Source organism: Corvus kubaryi, unplaced genomic scaffold (genome assembly GCF_017639235.1).
Source record: "Corvus kubaryi isolate FWS band 111438036 unplaced genomic scaffold, C.kubaryi_AGA036_p1.0 split3-73, whole genome shotgun sequence".
In the NCBI taxonomy this organism is placed as follows: domain Eukaryota; kingdom Metazoa; phylum Chordata; class Aves; order Passeriformes; family Corvidae; genus Corvus; species Corvus kubaryi.
In genome coordinates this window covers 8,410,874-8,431,414 of record NW_024582091.1, presented here as the reverse complement: position 1 = coordinate 8,431,414, position 20,541 = coordinate 8,410,874, and positions in this window count along the sequence as shown.

Here is a 20,541-nt window from a genome sequence, read left to right as displayed (position 1 = left end):
TCTCAAAACACTGCAGATGTCCATTTACTTCTTTTTTACTTCTTATTCCTATTTAATCTATCTCCTTCCAGCCCTGCTACTATGGCCGCTTGTAATTCTAAGAGGGACAAGAAGGATACAGGAGTGGTTAAGAGACAGCAGGAACTGAGTGTAAAGTGAATGCACTTTAAGACAAAACTAAGGTAAGCTTATGTGAAATGTGTCCTGCACATTAGCATAAAGCAGATTGATGCTCTAACATTGCTATACTTCAGGAAGTTCCTAATGTCACTTTGCCATCACTTCTTTAGCAGATGGTCTCCTTTTTCTGCAGCAAATGAAAAAAAAAGAGAAATAGAAATGTAATTTTTTTGTCTTATTTAGTGTACGTATTCAGACTGTTGGTATTTGAATACTATTATTACCACTATTTTGTTTCTGAACTTTCTGTGACAAATGATATGCTTCATCTCTCACAAAAACAAGCAGTTTTCACCATAGAGACTTAAACACTACATTAAATATAATATATATAATCCATGTCATTAAGAAGTATACAGGATAAAGTATGAAAATAGATGGAAGGCAAAATATTAATAAAATACAAAAAAAATTAATATATTTCTTGTTCAAATTAATGATTTTGTATTAATAAAAATGGACACATTATCTCTTTACTCACATGGCATTCCAGAGAATGGTTTTCAGTAAGAATAGGGAGTGTCTTGAAACAGACAGTATGACTCCAAAGTAGCCTTTGAGTGAATTTTTTGTCTCACTGAAGAAAATAATGATAGGCTGCGTTAAGGCAGATTCAATTTTATTCATGTTATTTTATAAATTTTGATCAAAGTGGTTAAAAGACATTCTGTAATCATTTGCCCTGAAGCCACAGTAGCATCTTCCTCTGTTATGAAGCATCAGTCTTGACAGCAACAGAGAGAAAAGGACAAAGTAGGATAAACCTCTTAGTTAAATACACATGAGCTGATAGATGGGCCTTTTCATTTACTGGCTGTGAATGAAGGAATCTGTTGCTATCATCTGTGCAGCAACACACAAAGCATGAACTCTCAAGGAATCAATGTTCAGCCCTTTTACAATTATTAAATTACTGTACCATTTCCAAACAGCTTTCCTCTGGGCCATATATTTTGTCCTTAGTAACTAAGCTTGTTTGTTCTATATATTGGAAATGAGACTGTCATTACATTTTTATGACTCTTTTATCTAGTCATGTTGTTAATACTAACAGCATTTTTAAAGGCATAAGGAGTATCTTCGCATCTTTCTCTAATAAAGCCTGGGAGAAAATGCATTTCTAAATTGATAATGTTTCTTTCTCTAATTTAAATACATTTGATTCTAATTCACCCTTGGGAGTGCAAATAGTGGATATGTGGTGGCTAAGTAACATTAACACAGTGTATGTTGCCATAATAATTTCTGAGGTAGGAAGAGCTTTAAAAGGAAATGGTCTCCTCATATTTAGTTACATGCTTGAGAGACTGCACGCTTTTCAGCAGCCACTCTCAAAGGCTTACAAACTGCATCTCGAACACTGCATCACAGATGTAGTCTGCAGGCCATCGCTGGAAACATTATCCTGTGAATTAAAGTTTTTTTCCTCCTAAGCAGGCAAGATGAAACATTGCTCCAGAGAATTAGCATTATAACCACTCAAAGCAGTTAAACTTTTACCAGGCTTGTAAAAGCAGTGCAACATCAAGGCCTACGCATGGGATCACGAGCTTTATTTTTCCAGAAACTCCAAAAAAAGGCAGTAAAAGTCATGAAAGTGCAGTTACAGCAAAAATGTTTATTTAGAAAGTTATTGGTCTGTTCACAATAGTCAGGTTGCTATCATCTTGCCTGAATGACTACTCAGTTTTAGAAAATTCTTAGTAATACACCTCCCATGATGCTTAGAGAACAACATCATTTCTTTTTTCAAAATAGCTTATTTATTAAATTAGATGTCTAGGATAACTGGAAGAATTTTATTGCTTTTGTTAAAAAATAAAATTCCCATTCATTTGAGAAATGAATATTAAATTGTTACATACTCTTATTTTTCTTCTACATGCTATGTGACTTAACTGTTTTCAAGGAACCCACTTTGTCTTCCTGTTTTCATATTCATCACTCATTCTCCTCTTCCCCTGATGGCTACAATAAGCATCTTTCTGTTGTTTCAGCTGTCAAGAATGCTTCGTATCAACGAGAAGGTCCATTTTAATATAAATTTCTATTTATTTGCACTTCATGCTAGGTATTTTCTGTAGCTCCTGTCCCATCTCTAGCACATGGAGAAAAAAAATACTGTCTCCTATATTAAATTTATTTTGTTGCACTGAGTGGGGACCCTTTTAGTAACAAATCCTAAATTGCTGTTGTATGTTGCTAATGAAATCTGTAAGCTTACATGAAACAATTTCAAGTTTCATAATATGGGAAAGTACATGAGGAGACAACTGTTCATTAAAATCAACTAGATTTCATGTAGTTTCACCAGTTCACTTTTTATTTCCTATAATGCTAGTCACACTTAACCCTTATAATTTGTCTCCCAAAGTCCAGATGATCTGCTTTCTTCTTCATGTACTGTATTTATCTCTGTTAAAACAGTGATCAATTTGAAGCAGCCAAGTCACAACCCTTTAACTGACTTTGCCATTTGTCTTTGTTTCTCCTTTTGAGTCCTAGACTCTGTTAATGGCAGTGGAGCTCTGTGTGTGCACCCATAATTCCCTGTGGAAATGTGCTTGCCATCTCCATTTTTTAAGTGCCTCAGTATATATCCATTGTACTGGGCTTGCTAAGTGGGTTACTGATGCTGAAGCACTGAAGTTGCCGCTTTAAGTAAAATGCACTCTAATTTAATTAAGTATCAATGGTGTCATGTTACTGCTTTGCTTTTTGATCTTTAAGCTGCAAATTACATTTCCATCCCATCAACTCATTTGCTTTTAGAAACAGTTAGTTCACCAACTGTATTATACAAATAATATGAACATTCTTTACAAAGAATTCCACAATTTATCAGTGTTTTACACTTCATTAAACAGAAAAATGAAACAAATTATATTGGAGACAGAATATGGTTTTAATGCTGAAAATTTTATATAGTCATTTAAAATGTTCTCATACACATCTGCCAAAGATGTTAAGTAGCTAATTATAATTTTCCCCCTACAATATACAATAATGTGGTGATAAAATGTCTCTTCAAAAGCATCTGTAGGAAGCAGTCCGTAGTAAACAAAAAAGTTGAAAGGACTGAATTTCTCAGAGTATATTTCTTCACTTCCTTCTTAATGGAAAAGGAAAAGCATAAGGTTGTGATGTTGATTTTAGTTTTTTCTTGGTTTTTTCTTTTGTCAGGGTCATAAAGCTTGCAATTAAAATTGTCAATCCTTTCATGGCACCTGTTTGAATATTTGACTGCTTGCTAGGCTTTGTGTCATGGAGGTTTTAAGTGACATCTACTTCAGACTGTCTTTTACCTTTTAGAGATAATATTCACATATAATGAAAAGCACGTCTGGAGGAATTTTGTATCTTACTTCTTTTTCCAAACTAGTAACTTCTGAGTTTGAATAAGCTAGTAGCTGCTTCTGTCTAAATAATTTTCATAGTAGACAAGAAACCTAAGCCTATTTAACTTTAACTCATTTAGCTAATAGAGCTGAGTATTAATTCTCACTAGCTAAATTAATTGACACTAGCTAAAATAAAATAAAATAAAATTAACACTAATTAATAATTGACACTAGCTAAAATAAAATAAATTGGGGGTGTAGTGGGTTCAGTTCGTAAACCGGGTGGAAACACCAATTAGAGTTTAGTGGTTTTGGTCCAAAATACTCATTACTTACTTATTTACCTTCTGTGAGATAGGAATTAGGAGAAAGCAAAGCAGGCACAAAACTTAAAGGAATATAAAGAAGTTTATGAACAGACCGAAAAGAAAGGGAAAAAAAAAGTCAGACCACACCTTCAGAACACTTTTCCTCCCCCCCACCTTTCTTCCTTTTCCCACTGACAATGTAAAAAGACAACCCTTGAGATGTTCAGTCAGTTTACCACTTCTATGATAACCTTGTTCAGTTCATTTAGGGAGAGGAGTCTTTCTTGCTCATGCTATGGATACTTCTCCACAAGAAGTTCTCTCTTGGCTTCAGTGTCACAACGAGACAGCTGCCCGGGTTGGTTCTCTGCTCACATGTGAGAGTCCCTCCCCCAACTTACAGCTTTTCCCACAACTGCTTTCGAGGGTCCAATCTTGAGCTACTGGGGTACCATTTTAAGGATGAGCTGTTCAAAAACAAAGGTTCTCTTCACCCCTCTCTGGAAGCATCTTCATCTCTAGGAGTAGAGGCCCTCCCCCTTCCCTGAGAGCTAACAGGTCCTCATCATCTTCATCTGTAGGACTATCTCTGGGAGCATTTCTAGGAACAGAGGTCTTCTTCCGATTTGGAGCAAGAGTCCTCATCACTTCCGTCTCTCCCTGTTCGAACTTCTCATCAAATTACAGCTGCTTCGGCATTTGCTTATTTCAGCACAGGTACTTTTGGTTACAAGTGCAGTTTGAACACTCCACCCCCCATGCTTCCATGAAATTACAACGGGTACTCTGATGTATCATAGTCCATCACCACCATAGCTTTACAACAGAATTTCAGCTTCTAAGCGTCTCCTCTGTCTCCTCTCTCAGAGTTTCAGCTCTTCCTTCTTTACTTAGTGTCTGCAGGCTTCATCTGTTCTGGAGGAAACTTACAGCACTAAAAGGGTTTTGCAGCTGGAATTCGCTTATCGCTGTTGGTCACATGATCTTTGCTGGGCAGTGGGGCAGCTTCAGCTCAATCTTCGGCCGCACTGGGGGGGTATGTAGAGCCGGGCCGTGCCATCTGCACATAACAGGGCTGTGAGGGGGCCGTGGGTGGAACAGGGCCACACAGCTCCAGGACGTCTGTGTCCCAGCCCGGCCCGGCCCCACTGGGCCACACGGACCCAGCCCAGTTACCTGTCCCAAGGCTGGAAGCAAGAGAGAGCTTTCCTGGGGTTTGTTCATTCTTAAATGTGGACCACAGAGGCGTGTCAGACTTTTTTAAGTGGCTTAAAAAATTTTCAATATTCAAACTAGCCAGTTGATAGGTTCTGTCAGGTCATAGAGGAAGCTGTAAGCATCTCTTTGCAAAAGAATCACTTCCGTAGCTATGCTAACCCATGACAGGGGCAAAAAGAAAAGGCAAAACAAGGAAGAAAATCATTCAGGAAGCTAAATAGTAACTAGTCCTTGGGAGAAAATTAAATGTCTTTGATCAGCATGAACAGGCATAAAAATAGCAGCATGCTTTTGGAACATTAATCATATAATCATATTTATGCATACCTACAGGTTTTGCCATGTGTTTGCAGTAATAACTGGACTGGACTTGGCCAAGAAATTTAATAACAGGTTTTCAAATTGACATTTCAGAAGATATTATTATTTTCCTCGTATTATCATTAAAAGCACCTTTACACATACTGACTTGGCTGTGTATGCCAGCCTGACATGCTGTATTGGGCTAAATATACCACTCAGGTTCATGGCATGTTAGAAATGTGCATGCGCTGCCATGAACACCTTGGTTAATCTCTTCAACATCTCTGTGAGCATCAGGAGCTCCTGTAAGGTCCTCCCAGAGGGCTCTCTTCCACAGGTTCTCCCCACAAGACAAGTGCTCTTGGTCCTGTACATTCTGGTTGCCCTTTGACAGACTTCCTTTAGTTTACTGGTATTATTTCTCTTGTTGGGCAGCCCAAAAGAGGTATTCAACAGAGGAGGTCAAGAACAAGTCTCCCCAGTCAGGTGAAGGCAAAGTCATGTGGTAACTCTGCTAGTTTTCTGAGCAAGCCCTCTTTTGGAAGGTGTTGAAAACCTTATAGATTATTTTCTATAATTGAATAACAATAACTTTAGCAAGTTCAAACTCTCTTTTGGAATTCTAAACTACAAAATATAAAAAAGCAGCTCACCCCATCTCCCCCTAAAATGGAAAAAAAAAACAACCAACAAAACAAGAAAATACATTTTCTAAGAAAAGATAAGTTTCGATAAATTTTAAATGGTTTTATAGATTTTTTTTTTTTTAATTTCACCTTATGTAGCTTTATTGCTAAAGAGAGCATAGTGCAATTTTTAAAGTTTGATATTGCTCACTTGCTGGATGACTTTAAAAATCTCTTACATCTGTTTTTAATCTTACCACAAAGGAAATTCAGGTGTTAAAGATGTCTGACATATAGAATTCCCTTAGAAATTCAAAACTAGGATTCACTGATCAATTGAAGATAAAGAAAGAGAAATCTATTTGGTGTTTTTCTTGTGTCATCTTTCATTGACATCTTACACATCCCGGTGTACCATTACACCATTCTGAATGGTATTTTCAATTCCAGCAGATTTTCACTGTTTCACACATGCAGACTGAACGGACAAGCAACATCAGAATAATATAGTTAGTGGTCTATTACCACCATGACATATACTGGTACAAATGGGCTGAAAAATGTAAGGTAATTACTCTGGGATAGGCTATTCAGACTGTTGTATTACATTAATGCTCTGCTAACCTTGGTATAGGGACAATGACAATGGCCAAGCAGCAAAAGAAATATGTCAAAGACACATGGGGACATATACAGAATTCTGTAGATAATTTGGCTTTTACACCCAAGAATATATAGAATATACAGAAATATTAAAAATATAACTGAGAGACATCTCCCAGGTTGCCTAAGGTAAATCGGTGTTGAAGATTAGGAGAGAGAGGTGGCTTAAAGATTGCCTTTGAGATCAGAATTTGCTGCCTCTGTTCCAGTTACACAGCTTCTCCTGGAAAAATAAGTCAGGATAGAATTTCACTCTTTACATATGGCCCACAAATTCCCTGAAACTATAATATGCAGTATTTTCTTTATCCGGAATAACTGAAGTAGTTGGGCTGGAAGCATATTGTGCCATTCAGAGTCAGGTGTCCTACAAAGTAAAGAAGACCTTAATTTATGCTAGAGAAGCTTAAAGCTTATCAGCATGGTGAATAAAAGCTAAAAATAGCAGAGGGTATTTTAGGGACCTGGGTAAAGCCTTTGAAGATAGCTTCATTGAATATAAAGTATCACTAAACAAATTGTGTCACTTGCTTTTCTGTAAGTACAGAATGACCCCACTAGATAGCTTTACCAGGTTTTCTGCCTTTTTTATAATCTCTTTTTCTTTTCATTAGACTAAAAGATATCTGGTCACTGTAGTGGGTTTATTTTTCATACCCTTTATTTGTTGTTTATGGACGGACTTGACTATGCATTTGAATTACAGTTTGTGTCAGCGACAGGTATGAGTGTAAAATATAAAATTGTGCAAGCTCTGCAATACCTGTACTGAATCTTATCTTGAAGAAACTCAACCTCCAAGATCACAAACCCTGCACACATAAAAAAGAAAATTATGGTGTAGCTTCGTGAAATATGTTTCATAGTAACAGATCAGTACAGGTGAAAAAAAATGGGTAAAGGAGTCCAAGGAATGGAAGTAAATAATTTTACTCTATTTTTTATCGCCAATAATACTGAATTTGTGCAGAGTTTTGGCCGAACAAATTATTACTTGTGATATAAGCTTAGAGTTAATAAAGATGCCCATTGAAATAAAATTACAAAGACCTGTCAATATTTTATTGGCTCAGAGTCCAGGAATACTTATTTATGTTTGGACTTGATGATCTTAAAGATCTTTTTCAACCTAAATAATTATATTATCCTATGATTCAGGGGGAAAACTTCTAATTAGGAAAAATGCCTTTTTGGTGAGGAGAGTATGGAAGTTTTGGGGGAGGATGAGGATTTGAGAGAGGATGGCCACTTCTTTAGGACACGCACAGAAGGCATTCTAGGAAAAGATTTGAAGAGTGAGCAACAGCATGAAAGAGATGCTCCTGTCTCACAAAGCCTCCCTGCTTGAAGGCTTACTAAGGCAGAAAAATGTCAGAGTAGAAGCAAAATGGAGAAAAACTCCTGTGATGCCAGGGAAGCCAGTACTTTACACTTATAGTTCAAAGCTTTCTTTGGAAATCACACAAAAATAAAACTAATAGAGTAAAAAGGTATTCTGTTTCATGTAAAGTGAAAGGATTTCTTACAGTGCATACAATCCACAGACATATAATGTAACAATTTTATACAGTAAAAGGGAATGCAAAATGTGTAAGGTCATATTCAGAAATACTGGATGGGAATTTTGGCATATGTAAAGTAAATTAGAATTGCTTTTGCAGAATTTAATTTCTCTTTATGCAATTCTTTTTCAACCCATAATAATCTATGATCAAAACAAACTCCCCTGATCTGCATATCATTATAATTATTTGACTTATTAGTTAGATAGGTAAGGATTGAACTTCATATTTTAAAATATGAAAGAAGATATATAAGCCTTTCTGATTGATATGATTTTAATGTGGGCTAGATGAAGTACAGAATATTGTATGAGAGCCTCATTAATCTTAATAGATTGCTGATTATGCAGATGGCAATCATTAGACAGACCTATCTGACCTATTTCACTGTCTGCCATTGGCTGCTAGAAAATGAGCCACATTCCATGAAAATCCATGGTTAAGACTTCTGCAACTGTAGTGCTGTGATATCAGATCCTCAGTTAACTCACATAAAGAGTGATTCTGCATTGTACAGAACTTTAAACCAAGATTTTCAAAACAGTTGATTGTAGTCAGCTTGAAATTTGATTCTAGACAAATCTCTTAGTGTTCCCAGGTTTGTAAAAGATAAGCCACCTATTTAAGTCAGTGGCATTTTAGGGGAACCTAAGAAATTCAGTTCTGAAAATCTGACTTTCAGTAACAACTTTACTCATCCATAAACTTGAAAAAAAGACTAACTCAAAGCCTGTCATAAGACAGACAAACACAAATTTGTTGAATTAATTTATATTATCTTCATCCTTTGGTGGCTAAATGCTGTTCTCCCCAAGTGCTGCCCTCCCTTAACATCTCGGGGAGCAGAGATCAGATGAACTCCTCAGCCCTGCAAATGAGCTGTGGTGGCTTGCTGGGTGCTTTCTTCAACTTACTAGAGTAAAACGCAACATGCAGCCACATGGCATGCAAAGGTATGGGGAGATGTCAAGAACATCGATTGCTTCCTGTTCTTTTACTTCCTTTTCCTCTGCCCAGGGGAGATCACTGTGCACTCAGAATTACAGAGTTCAATGAAAATAGGCAGTGAGGCATGCATACACATTCCAAACCTGAATGGATAATTTTGTCCTTGGTCTGTCTGCAAAGATAGTGCTTGGAGAAACCTTTGCCATTTCGGAAAGGTGAGAATTACAGCCATGAATAGAACATCTCTGTCACTTACACCTGGAGTTTTGTTATCCCTTCACTAATTGTGTCTACAAAGAGTGACCGATTTATTCTATTTTTATGTAGTCACTGCCCTGTGCTCTGCAACTTTGGATGAAAGCCTCAGGTCTAGTATTTACATCAGAATAGTTTAGCTAGCCAATTATTTGTGTGTTTTGATATTCTGGAAATAGAAGTTCCTTTAAACTTCCAATAAATGTGAGCTGACTACTGTCTTTTGCCTTTTAGATCAAGGTTCTTTTGTATGCCCAGTTTCAGAGGTTGTGCAGCTGCACTGCTCTGGTCTTATGCAATGTGGGAAAACATGCGGCTCTGGACTGTTTTGAGTAGAAACAGCACCACAATAATTTCACATTTTTGTGAAATATTTCCCAACATCAATTGCCATGCACATAAGGCCATAACTAATATCTGAGTGTGAGCTGTTCTTCAAAGTGCTTTTCTGATTAAACCTCTAATATGCATAAAATGAGGGATATCTGAAGAACAGAAACAGGAAAATCTGGAAACATAGGTTATTGGCACCTTAGGTCTAACAACCATAGACATACTACATTGTATGCTATATTGTCAGAATACAACAGACATGAGAAAGGAAATCAAAGAATCCTGCCCTTATTGTATGTTAGCATGAAAAAAATAATTTGAATATGTTTCTGTGAGTAATCCAGTAAATGCTTCTAAACTCATTGCTAATGACTCCAGAGCAGGGGCCATGAATCAGGGCAACAGGGAATGGTGTATATCAGCAAATTTTGTAGGTCTTTGCCAAATAATACCAAAGGTTATGTATTTCCCCTTTTTAGAATGTATTAACCTAAGACCATCACGTTATTGGGCACAGATGCATTCATTTACTTTTTAAAGGAAATGAAAAGATTTTTACATAGAGTGATATTCCCAAAATGATTTTTAAAAATTAATTCCCAGTCCTAGATTTAGCACTTAAAGTGTTCTGCCAAATTAAGCATTATAATGACATTGTAAAATGTTTACCCTTTGATAATAAACTCAGAAGTTTTAGGAATAAAATAATAATGCATTTTTCCTACTGATACTTATTACACTGATTTTAACTTGATTTTTTCCTAACTAAGAATTTCATGACAGTATGCTGGGTAAAATTTAAAAAGAAAATTGCAGGCTTGCTGATGAAGGGAAAGGAATATTTATATACCAAATCAGTAGCAGGGAAGTGATGACTCACATACTCTTAAATGATCTTACATTTTTAACCAAAAATTGCTGACAATTTCATTAAATATGAAACATTAGATTAATGGATTTAGAATCTTAAAGATCTTCTATAGCAATTATCCTTAATCTATAGCCTAATTGGACAATCATAAATTATGCTCAGGGATAGATCTATTTTCTAATAAGGATGAGTTTTTATTCAACTCATAAAGAGTTAATGCTTGTTAAAACTATATATTGGTATGTATTAATTTGTACTAATTGTTTGTACTGTGACTGAAATTATTCTATCATTTTTACTACCTACAGAAACACATGCACTGTTGAGCCATTAGCATTCTAAAATTAGACATAAAATTCACATATTACAGCAGATGGAGGAATGGTAGGGGAAAGGATAACATGCTTCACAGCTGAGATCATAGGATCATCTAGTTCCAAACACCCTGCCATGGGCAGGGACACCTTCCACTAGATCGTGTTGCTCAGAGCCTCATCCAACCTGACCTTGAACACTTCCAGGGATGTGGCTTCCACTTCTCTGGGTAACCTGTCCCAGTGCCTCACCACCCTCACAGTAAAGAACTGTTTCCTAACATCTAATATACAGCTCTCCGCTTTTAGTTTAAAACCATTCCCTCTTGCCTATCACTATCTGCCCATGTGAAAACTTTCTCTTTCTCTTTTTTATAAGCCCCCTTTAAATACTGGAAGGATGCAATAAGGTTTCCACAGAGTCGAGTCTTCTCTGTGCTGAACAATTTAAGCTCTCTCAGCCTGTCTTCATAAGGGAGGTGCTCTAGCCCTCAGATCACCTTTGTGGCCTGCTTTGGATCCATTCTAACATGTCTACATCTTTCTTGTGCTTCAATCACTTCTGTTGCTCATGCCGAGGTTTCCATTACCAGAACCAGCAAGTCCTTCTCGATGAGTTCATCTCCCACTCATGTATGGGATTGGCTGGACACAGGTGCAGCACCTTGCCCTTAGACAAACTTAATGAGATTCTCTTGTGATCACTTCTCAACCTTGTCCATGTCTCTCTGAATGGCATCCCTTCCTTCCATTGCATCAACCACACTGGTCAGCTTTGTGTTGCTGAGTGATACAGCCATAATGTAAGGGAAAAAGTCATTAACAAGCTCTATGATACTGAAGTATACATGCAGAAGAAATAGAGGGATGAAAGTGAACTTTTCATACTATCTCACAGGAAATCTTCTTTTAAGGTGTGTCCTGCCTATAAGACTACTGAATATTTCATAGGACTTTTATGTTCACATAGAAAATATTATTGCTAAATATACCAATAAGTAGAAGGATTAAAAATTAAAATAGTGCCCAGAAACTGTAGGATGGCGTGAAAAAAAAAAAATCAGTATAATTAACAAATTTAAAATTCTTTATAACATTTATAAGAAAAGGGAAACAACTAGACAACAGTTCTATCAAGAAGATTCTTAGGGTTATTATTTCAGATCCTAAGCTGAACTTGAGCAATATAGTCACATTCCAAAAAAAGACAGTCACTACATCAGTATGAATAAACTGAAATAATCTTCCATATTATGTGAATTCACTTTTCCGCCCTTGCTAGTACTAGCAATGTCTCAACTGGATCCTCTTGTGGAAGAACTGAGCACAAATATTATGGAAGATGCAAACCAGCCTAAGAGCATCAAGAATAAAAAAAGATCCAGAAGAAAAGTTTAACCTAGTTTATGGAAGACAAGACTGGGAGAAGACACATTAAACATTCAAATATGCAAAATGTACTATAAAAAAAGTTATGTTTGTAATAAGGAAGATGAAGAATAATGGGTTTAATTTTTATCAGATTTCACCTCAGTAAGAAATTAGAAAAAAACCTTTATAAAAACACTCAATGGATTTTGTGTGATCCTCTTAATAGTGAAACATCGAAATTGCTTAAAGAAGTTGTGATGTGTCCATCACTGACTACTTTGCAAAATCCTAGAGAATATCTCTCAGGAATGAGATTTATTAGATTGAGACATGGATTAGGAAGGGAACAAATGACCTTTCAACTTCCTTTCTTATAATTTTATGATTTCTTTGTGATTTTCCACCTCAAAATAATATTCCATTAAATATACACTCAAATAGTCGTCATAAAAATTGTTTTTTAAATAATCAGAGTAGGCTTCAGGAATGGAATTAATTAGGAAAAAATGCAATAAAAAGTGTTAAGAGACTTGCAATTCTAAGATAGTAGAAAACTCCATAAGAAATCAAAACACTTGGACCACTTCTTTATTTTAATTTCAGGGGATTCTGGGTTGATCCAAGGAGTTACTTAACTGATTCTTTCCAGAGTTCATTTTGTATATAATAGAGTACATGATGAAAAAGTATAAAAGTATTATCACTAGGCATTAGTCACAATTCAGTATGCAGAAGTCTCATGTTAAATTTGAAAATCATCTCAAGTCCATTTTAGAGTGTTTGAAACTATTTTCCTATGCATCATTAACCGTTAATTGAATATTGGGTTGCTCACTTAATAGGAGTACTATTTATAACTCATTTAGTAGTTAGAAGAGTTAGAGGTGAAATTTTCATCCTATGGTCATCAATAGTAATTGGACATTGGTTTCATCATTGTTGGAAGGTCACTTAGAAGCTTCCACAGCAGCATTAATAGCACTAGGTATATATGTTAAATGTTCATTTTTTTTGTAAATGATGGACATTTTTACAGTGAGTTGATTACCTAATGTTTTCAAAAACTCTGGGCATATCTTACGTTGGACATACTGACTTAAGTTTACTTACCTATGTTTTCATTTTTTCCAAATAATTTCTTTCTTACTAACCTGCATTGGTAAAGTTCTGTTGTAATATCTATTAAAATTATCTTCCTTCAGCTTAACAGAAGTTTAAAATCATTAATGATTGCATCACTGCATTCTTACTTGGAAGAAATAGTTTTATATTCAAAGCAACCATTTCTATTTGTTCTGTTTAAGCTATAATAACAATTTTGAAAAACATAGGTTTTTTCCCCTCAGCCTCTTAAGGAAACACATTCTTTAGGAAGAATCATCATAGAATCATAGAACCATTTAGATTAGAAAAGACCTTTAGGGTTATCAAGTACAGCAAGCAATAAAAAAGCCCCAAACCAGTCTATTTGATCTGTATATCTCTACTATATTTTCTGTCTTGCTATTCTATGAAGTTAATTAATGTTAGAAATACTCAAACTTTGTCCAGTAACTTGTAGGAAATAAAACGTTAAAACAGTCCACAGGCACTAAACAAATTGTTTTGTTTGCTAATATTATAAAAATGTGTGCCTTAGTATATGTGTGTATATATGTACGTGCAGTTTAAATCAGTATATACAAATACCTGACATGCGGTGAGAAATATACAATAGGAAGCCAGACTCTTCATGGAGGTGTTCAGTAAAAGGGCAAGAAGCAATGGGCAGAGTCTGAAATACAGAATCATAGATTCATTAAAGTTAGAAAAGACCTCCAAGATCATCAAATCCAGCCTTTGACTGAACACCACCTTGTCAACTAGACAATGGCACTAAGTGCCTCATCCAGTCATTTCTTGAACATTTTCAGGCATGGCAAATCTACCACTTCCCTAGGCAGCCAACTTGAATGTTTAACCACTCTTTCAGTGAAGAAAGTCTTCCTCATGTCCAAACTGAACTCCTGGCACAGCTTTTGGCCATTTCTTCTTACCCTGTCACTATTTGCCTGGGAGAAGAGATCAACTCCTACCTTGCTGCAACCTCCTTTCATTTGTACAGAGCAATAAGGTACCCCTTGGGCCTCCTTTTCTCCAGGCCAAAAAGATGAATTCCCATGGGAAATCCATTTGATAGAATCATCAAGGCTGGAAAAGACCCTTAAGATCATCCAGCTACTATAGCCACATAACCGCTAAACCACATCACCCAGTGCCAGATCTAGATGTCTCTTGAACACATTTCCTGTATGGCAAATAGTTTGGTTTTTATTGTTGGGTTTTTTTTTTTACAGTGAAGGTACTGAAACAGTGGAACAGATTGTGCTGTCCAGAGTGGTCGTGGCATTTGCATCCGTGGAGAAATTTAGAACTTGACTGGACTCAGCCCTGAGCAACTTGCTCCAGCTGACCTTGCTTCAGGAGGTGGTTGGACATCTCCCTAGGTTCCTTGAACATCATCTATTCTCTGATTCTGTGAAATCCGTGCAAATAATTCTGAAGTTTTATTAACTTTCAAAAATACTTGGATTAAGAGAATTCGTACTCAACCTAAAAATTAATATTTTATTCTCTCTTGTGCTCTGGGTATGCTAGGTTTATTCTATTACCCTTTGAAATTGCTTTTATTTACATAAGCCCACAAACTTTATTTTCTAAATTTAAAGGGTTTGAAAACTTATGATAGTAAAATATTATTATATTGATGAATAATTTAGAGTGGAAAGAAGTGGTAGAAGTCTTAAAGTCACATTTTGAACTGTAGCTTTGTGGTTGAATAACATGACCTCTCACATTCAAAACCATGATTTATGTTTAATCTGTAGTCCTCTAGGAAATTAATTTGGCCCGTAGTCTATACTAGGGACCTTTTTCTTAATCTTAAAAGATATTAACTGTAGAACATCCTATGCTATTGAGACAGATTTTTTGTACAAAATTCAGTATGCTGAAATTTTCTTTATACACTAGAAATAGCAATTATAGTATTATTGGCAACACATTTGGAGGGCAATAGAAATGAGAGACACTGGACGCAACTGATAGCTGGCTAAGTTTATGTAATTAAATTAGTCCTTGACAAGTCATTAAGTAGGTCACAAGGCAGTAGAGGATGAAGGACAACCTATGCAGATAATTCAGGGCCTCTGACCTACTAACACGGGAACTTCTGCTCCATATTGCTCTCCCTGGACCCTGACAGATAATAAAAGCGAAATCAGTGCCTTTCTCTATTCACATGAGAAATAATTTTATGCAGCTATAGTTCTTGAGACCTATGGAAAAGTTCTAGCCTCCACTGGAATCAGAATCAGAATGAGCATGCAGGAAGTTAGTACAGGCCTTCTACCTCTGTTTCTGTAGCTCGCATTGGCTACACTGGTTATTACCTATTCAGTATTCAGTAACTAATTTGCTAGTATGGTGATGGAATTCAGAAGTGGAAGCACTGAGACACAAAGTTACTGAGGTTAACATGAAACATAGGTTTAGAAGAAACATAAATATTTTAGTTATAGGCTAGCTATGTTGAAATTAGTTAGAATAGGAAGGAATTCAGGCCCAGCTAGAGTTAATTAAAATAGTTAAGAGAGCTGGACCTGAAATGGGTTTTAAGATGTTAGTAACTGATTACTAAATAACTGATGATCTGTCATTTGTATGTTTGCTTAGCTGTGCTTAGAACGAGGAATAGAAACATTGATAAGTTGGTGGAGGGAACAAGGACAATTACCAATTTCCTCCCTTTGTGGGAACCCGTCCAAAAGTCATGCAAGAAGAAACTTACAGGTCACTAAAGTAATTAGGATTGTTAAAGTTCAGAGAAGCAAAAAGGTCAAAATGAGGAAGATGAGTTACTTCATCCTTTTAAGACCACTGACCCAATTCAAGACCACCGACTCAATTCAGAACACACACTACGCATGCTTAATGACATTTAAACTCATTTCCATACGAAGTGGAGAATGGGAGGTGTTAATGTTATGAATATGCATTTGTATTTTGGATATTCATAATTTTTGGAAATTAAAAGCTGTGTGTTTGCTTGGATTGGGGCCCTGCGTCTTAGGGAGCTATCCCATGCAGTGCATGGCGCCAAATAAAACATGCACTTTCTAACTCTAAACTGTTAGAGAGTTTTTGTCCGTCTCAGTTGGATATCGATATTAGATCGATATTCATATTTTGGTAAATCAAACAAGTGAATAAAGCATGAAGAGCAATGACTTAAAAATAAATCATGAAGTAAATGGAAATTTCATTAATTACCTTTAAAAAAACTCCAAACCAGTTACAAGATAGGAGATGAGGTCAATTTCTAGAATAGTCAAACTTCTGAGATAACTGAGATAACAGTCAAACTTCTGTATTAACTGTACAGTTAACTTACACTAACTAATTCACCTTAAATGATAAGCTTTCAAACATATAAATTCAAGGGAAGTAAATCTTACAACTAATGTTAAAGATGTTCATGAAGAACATCTTCAACTGTTTTTTAGGCAATGTATAAGTTTGGGGGGGGGAGCATTTGTCTGTTTTTGATTGTTTAAGATGACGGGGAAAAAAACAGCTCTGTAAGAGTCCCAGATGTCCTCTCTGTTGTCAGGGCTCAGAAGGTCTAGAATCAAAGATGTTTTACAGAGTCACAGAATCATTTAGGTTGGAAAAGACCTCTGGGACCATCAAGTCCAATCTTTGACTGCTCATCACCTTGTCAACTAGACAATGGCACTACATGCCACATCCAGTAGTTTCTTGAACACTTCCAGGGATGCTGACTCCACGACCACCCTGGACAGTCCATTCCAATGTTTAACAACCCTTTCCAAGAAATTCCTCCTGATGTCCAGCCTGAACCTTCCCTGGCACAGCTTGAGGCTATGTCCAGCTGCCTGGTAGAAGAGGCTGATTCCCACCTTGCTACACCCTCCTTTCAGGCAGTTGTAGACAGTGATACTCTTGAGCCTTCTTTTCTCGAGGCTAAACGTCAGCTTCCTCAGCTGGTCTTCATAGGTCTTGTGCTCCAGACCCCTCACCAGCTCCGTTGTCCATCTCTGGACATGATCCAGCCCCTCAATTTCTTTCTTGGTGAGGGGCCTGGAACTGGACACAGGATTTGAGGTGTGGCCTCACCAGTGCTGAGTACAGAGGGACAATCCCTGTCCTGGTCCTGCTGGCCACACTATTGCTGATACAGGCGTGGATGCCACTGGGCTTCTTGGCTGCCGGGGCACACGCTGGTTCATGTTCAGCTGCTGTTGCCCAGCACCCTCAGGTCCTTTCCTGCTGGGCCCTTTTCCAGCTACTCTGCCCTCAGCTTGTAACACTGCAGGGAGTTGTGACTCAAGTGCTGGACCCAGCACTTAGTATTGTTAAAGCTCATACAATGGGCCTTGGCTCAACAATCCAGCCTGTCCAGATGCCTCTGTAGAGCCTTCCTGACTTCCAGCATATCAACATGCCTACCCATCTTAGTATCATCTGCAAACTGACTGAGAGTGCACTAAATCCCTTTATACAGATTATCAATAAAGATATTAAACAAGCCTGTTCTCAATACTAAGCCCTGGAGAACACCACTTTGACTGGCCTCCCATGGATTTAACTCCATTCACCACCACCCTCTGGGCCTGGCCATCCAGCCATTTTTTAACTGACTTAGTCAAGATTAAAGAAGAAAACATGCAACTCTTGAGAATAAACTCTTTGCAACATACACACCAATCCTAATTTATGTCAACTATAAGCGACTTTGCCTCTAGTAAAACAAATAACATTTGCAAAATATAGGAATAAATAACATATTTTATTATTTAACAAGTACATTCTTATTTTGTAATATCATTTAAAAATGTTAACCTCAATGAAATGAGTGAGTGATAACATAGTGCACTGACTAATAAACCTACTTGGAGTGAGTGATTTTCTGCTTTGATATGCCAGCTATTAACTAAACATTTTGATTCAGAATAAAAGCCCAAATGTATTGCTTTCAGCTCAGAATTTTAAAAATCCTGTTTTTCTCAGAATTAATATCTGGGGTTATTTTTGGATGTCACCTCTTTTCTATTTGCCCAAAGAACATTGTACCTACTCTTTGCTTTACTAATGGGTATTTAGAATCCAAAAGGAAAATATAAAAAAGTAAATCTTCTATGAATCATCAAATCTAGAAAGACCATGTTGAGCCCTTTGACAGAGTCCATGGAGTAGTCCATGCCTAAATTGAATGAATCACTGTTTCTTTCTTAAGCCCAATTATAATATTGTAGGAGAAAGCAGGATTGTAAGGACATGAGGAAGGAAATAAAAAGGAAAAAAGGGGAAAAAAAAAGAAAATAAATCAAGCAAAGATTATGCCTTGCTTCCAGAATTCTGTGTGTTAATAAGCACTACTGTTTTCGAGTCATTATCTGATCCCAAATTTTCCATTTATTGAATTGATTAGGTTCTCAGTAAATTAGCTAGTCTAGTTAGTTCTTCATTGTGCATTTGACCCATTAGTAAGTACCATGCCTTTCTACTTATTTTGATAGAATCCAGTGCAATATGGTTGAATAGCGTTTGATCCCTATATGTAATGCTACAATAAATTAAAATTTAAAAAAAAAATAGGGCAGTTATTTTCATGCTCATGGTCAGATATTTTCTAGATGTATGTGATGTCAATCCAACTTCTGTCACTGATGCAATAGGGTATATGTTTCCTCTGATTTTGCTGCAAATTATTTCAGTTTCTTGTGCTGTTAAGAGCACTCTGGGGCTTTTTCCTAAGCTGTATTATTTTATACCTTGAGTATAGAAAACTCAGAAACTTTCTGCTTTGGAAGTTTGGGATTGCTTTACTTTGTTTCTCTGTTAACAGCTATCCGTTTTTAGTATCACTCACAAACATTATTTTAGTTACTTCTGAGTACAGCTGCCCTGAGACTGCACTGAAAAAGTGATCTCTAACACAAAAGAGACTTAACCACACACAAATAAAAAAAGCACACATCTTATCTCACTCCTACACTAGCATTTCCTGTCCATATACATCTGCAGATTCATAAAGACATTCTAAAAATTGTGAATACTGTGGATAGTTTTGAGAAGGAGAAAAAAAAATCCAAATATAGCACTATCAGAGAGACAATATTAATTTCAGAATTGATGGAAAACATTTACAAAGTAGTCATAAATCTTCACGGTAGTTACTGATCCCCTGGAAGAATCTGTTTCAAATGAAATTCTGATTCCCAGGAAGTCTTTAGACACAATGCAGACTGCTGAATTCTGTGTCTCCTAGACTAAATGATTATGCTTAAATAAATGCAGAATAGGCTCATACAAAATCTCCCATTTGAATTTCAGCAGTTGTTTGACTTGATCTTGTGAAAACAATGCAATCTATTTGCATGTACTGTTGTAATTCACCGTATTTTATGTTCCTTCTCTTTTTAAAACCCAAAAGCCTCAGTGTTCTTGTATACAGCATTCCAACAGATAATTTGATTTCACTTAGATATTCCTATCTGCAGTACTATTCTATAAGGTAGTTTTAGACAGACATAAAATTTACTAAGGAGTTTAATTAGGTAGAAATTTTAGATTAAGGAAAGCGTTTTTCCTACAGATAAATGTCTATTCTCCTAAAGAGCACCCTTGCAAGAAGAAAAACCACTCAATATTGCTTGTAAGCATATTCCAAGTTGAATGTGTTTTCTGTGTTAACTCTCCACAGACAGAGTAAAACACAATCTGAATGGAACACAAGAAAACTTTTTTTGTGTGTGATAATCGTAATACAACCACAATTCTGTTATTAAAAAGATGGCATTGCACTACTCTAGAAACAGGGCTCTATTTATTTGATAGACACTATAAAAACTTACATTACTCTGTTACAAATTGAAACATTTACATTTAGGGAACTTGTTACAGTTAGATCACACAATTTTTTCAGTAAAATCTAAGCCTTGCATATCCCTGTATACAATTACTGAGGGCAATAAAATGTACTATTGTAAGATCAGCGAGGTTTGAGATGACTATATTCTCATAAGCTAAAGAAGACAATCAGTATGATAATTAGAGCATGTTAATTACTCTCCACTAGCAACAAAAAATGCAAATTATATACAGCAGGAAATTAACAGCAGTTACTGCTCAATATTGCATGACTTTTCCATTAAGTATAATAAGAAAAGTTGTTAAATTATAG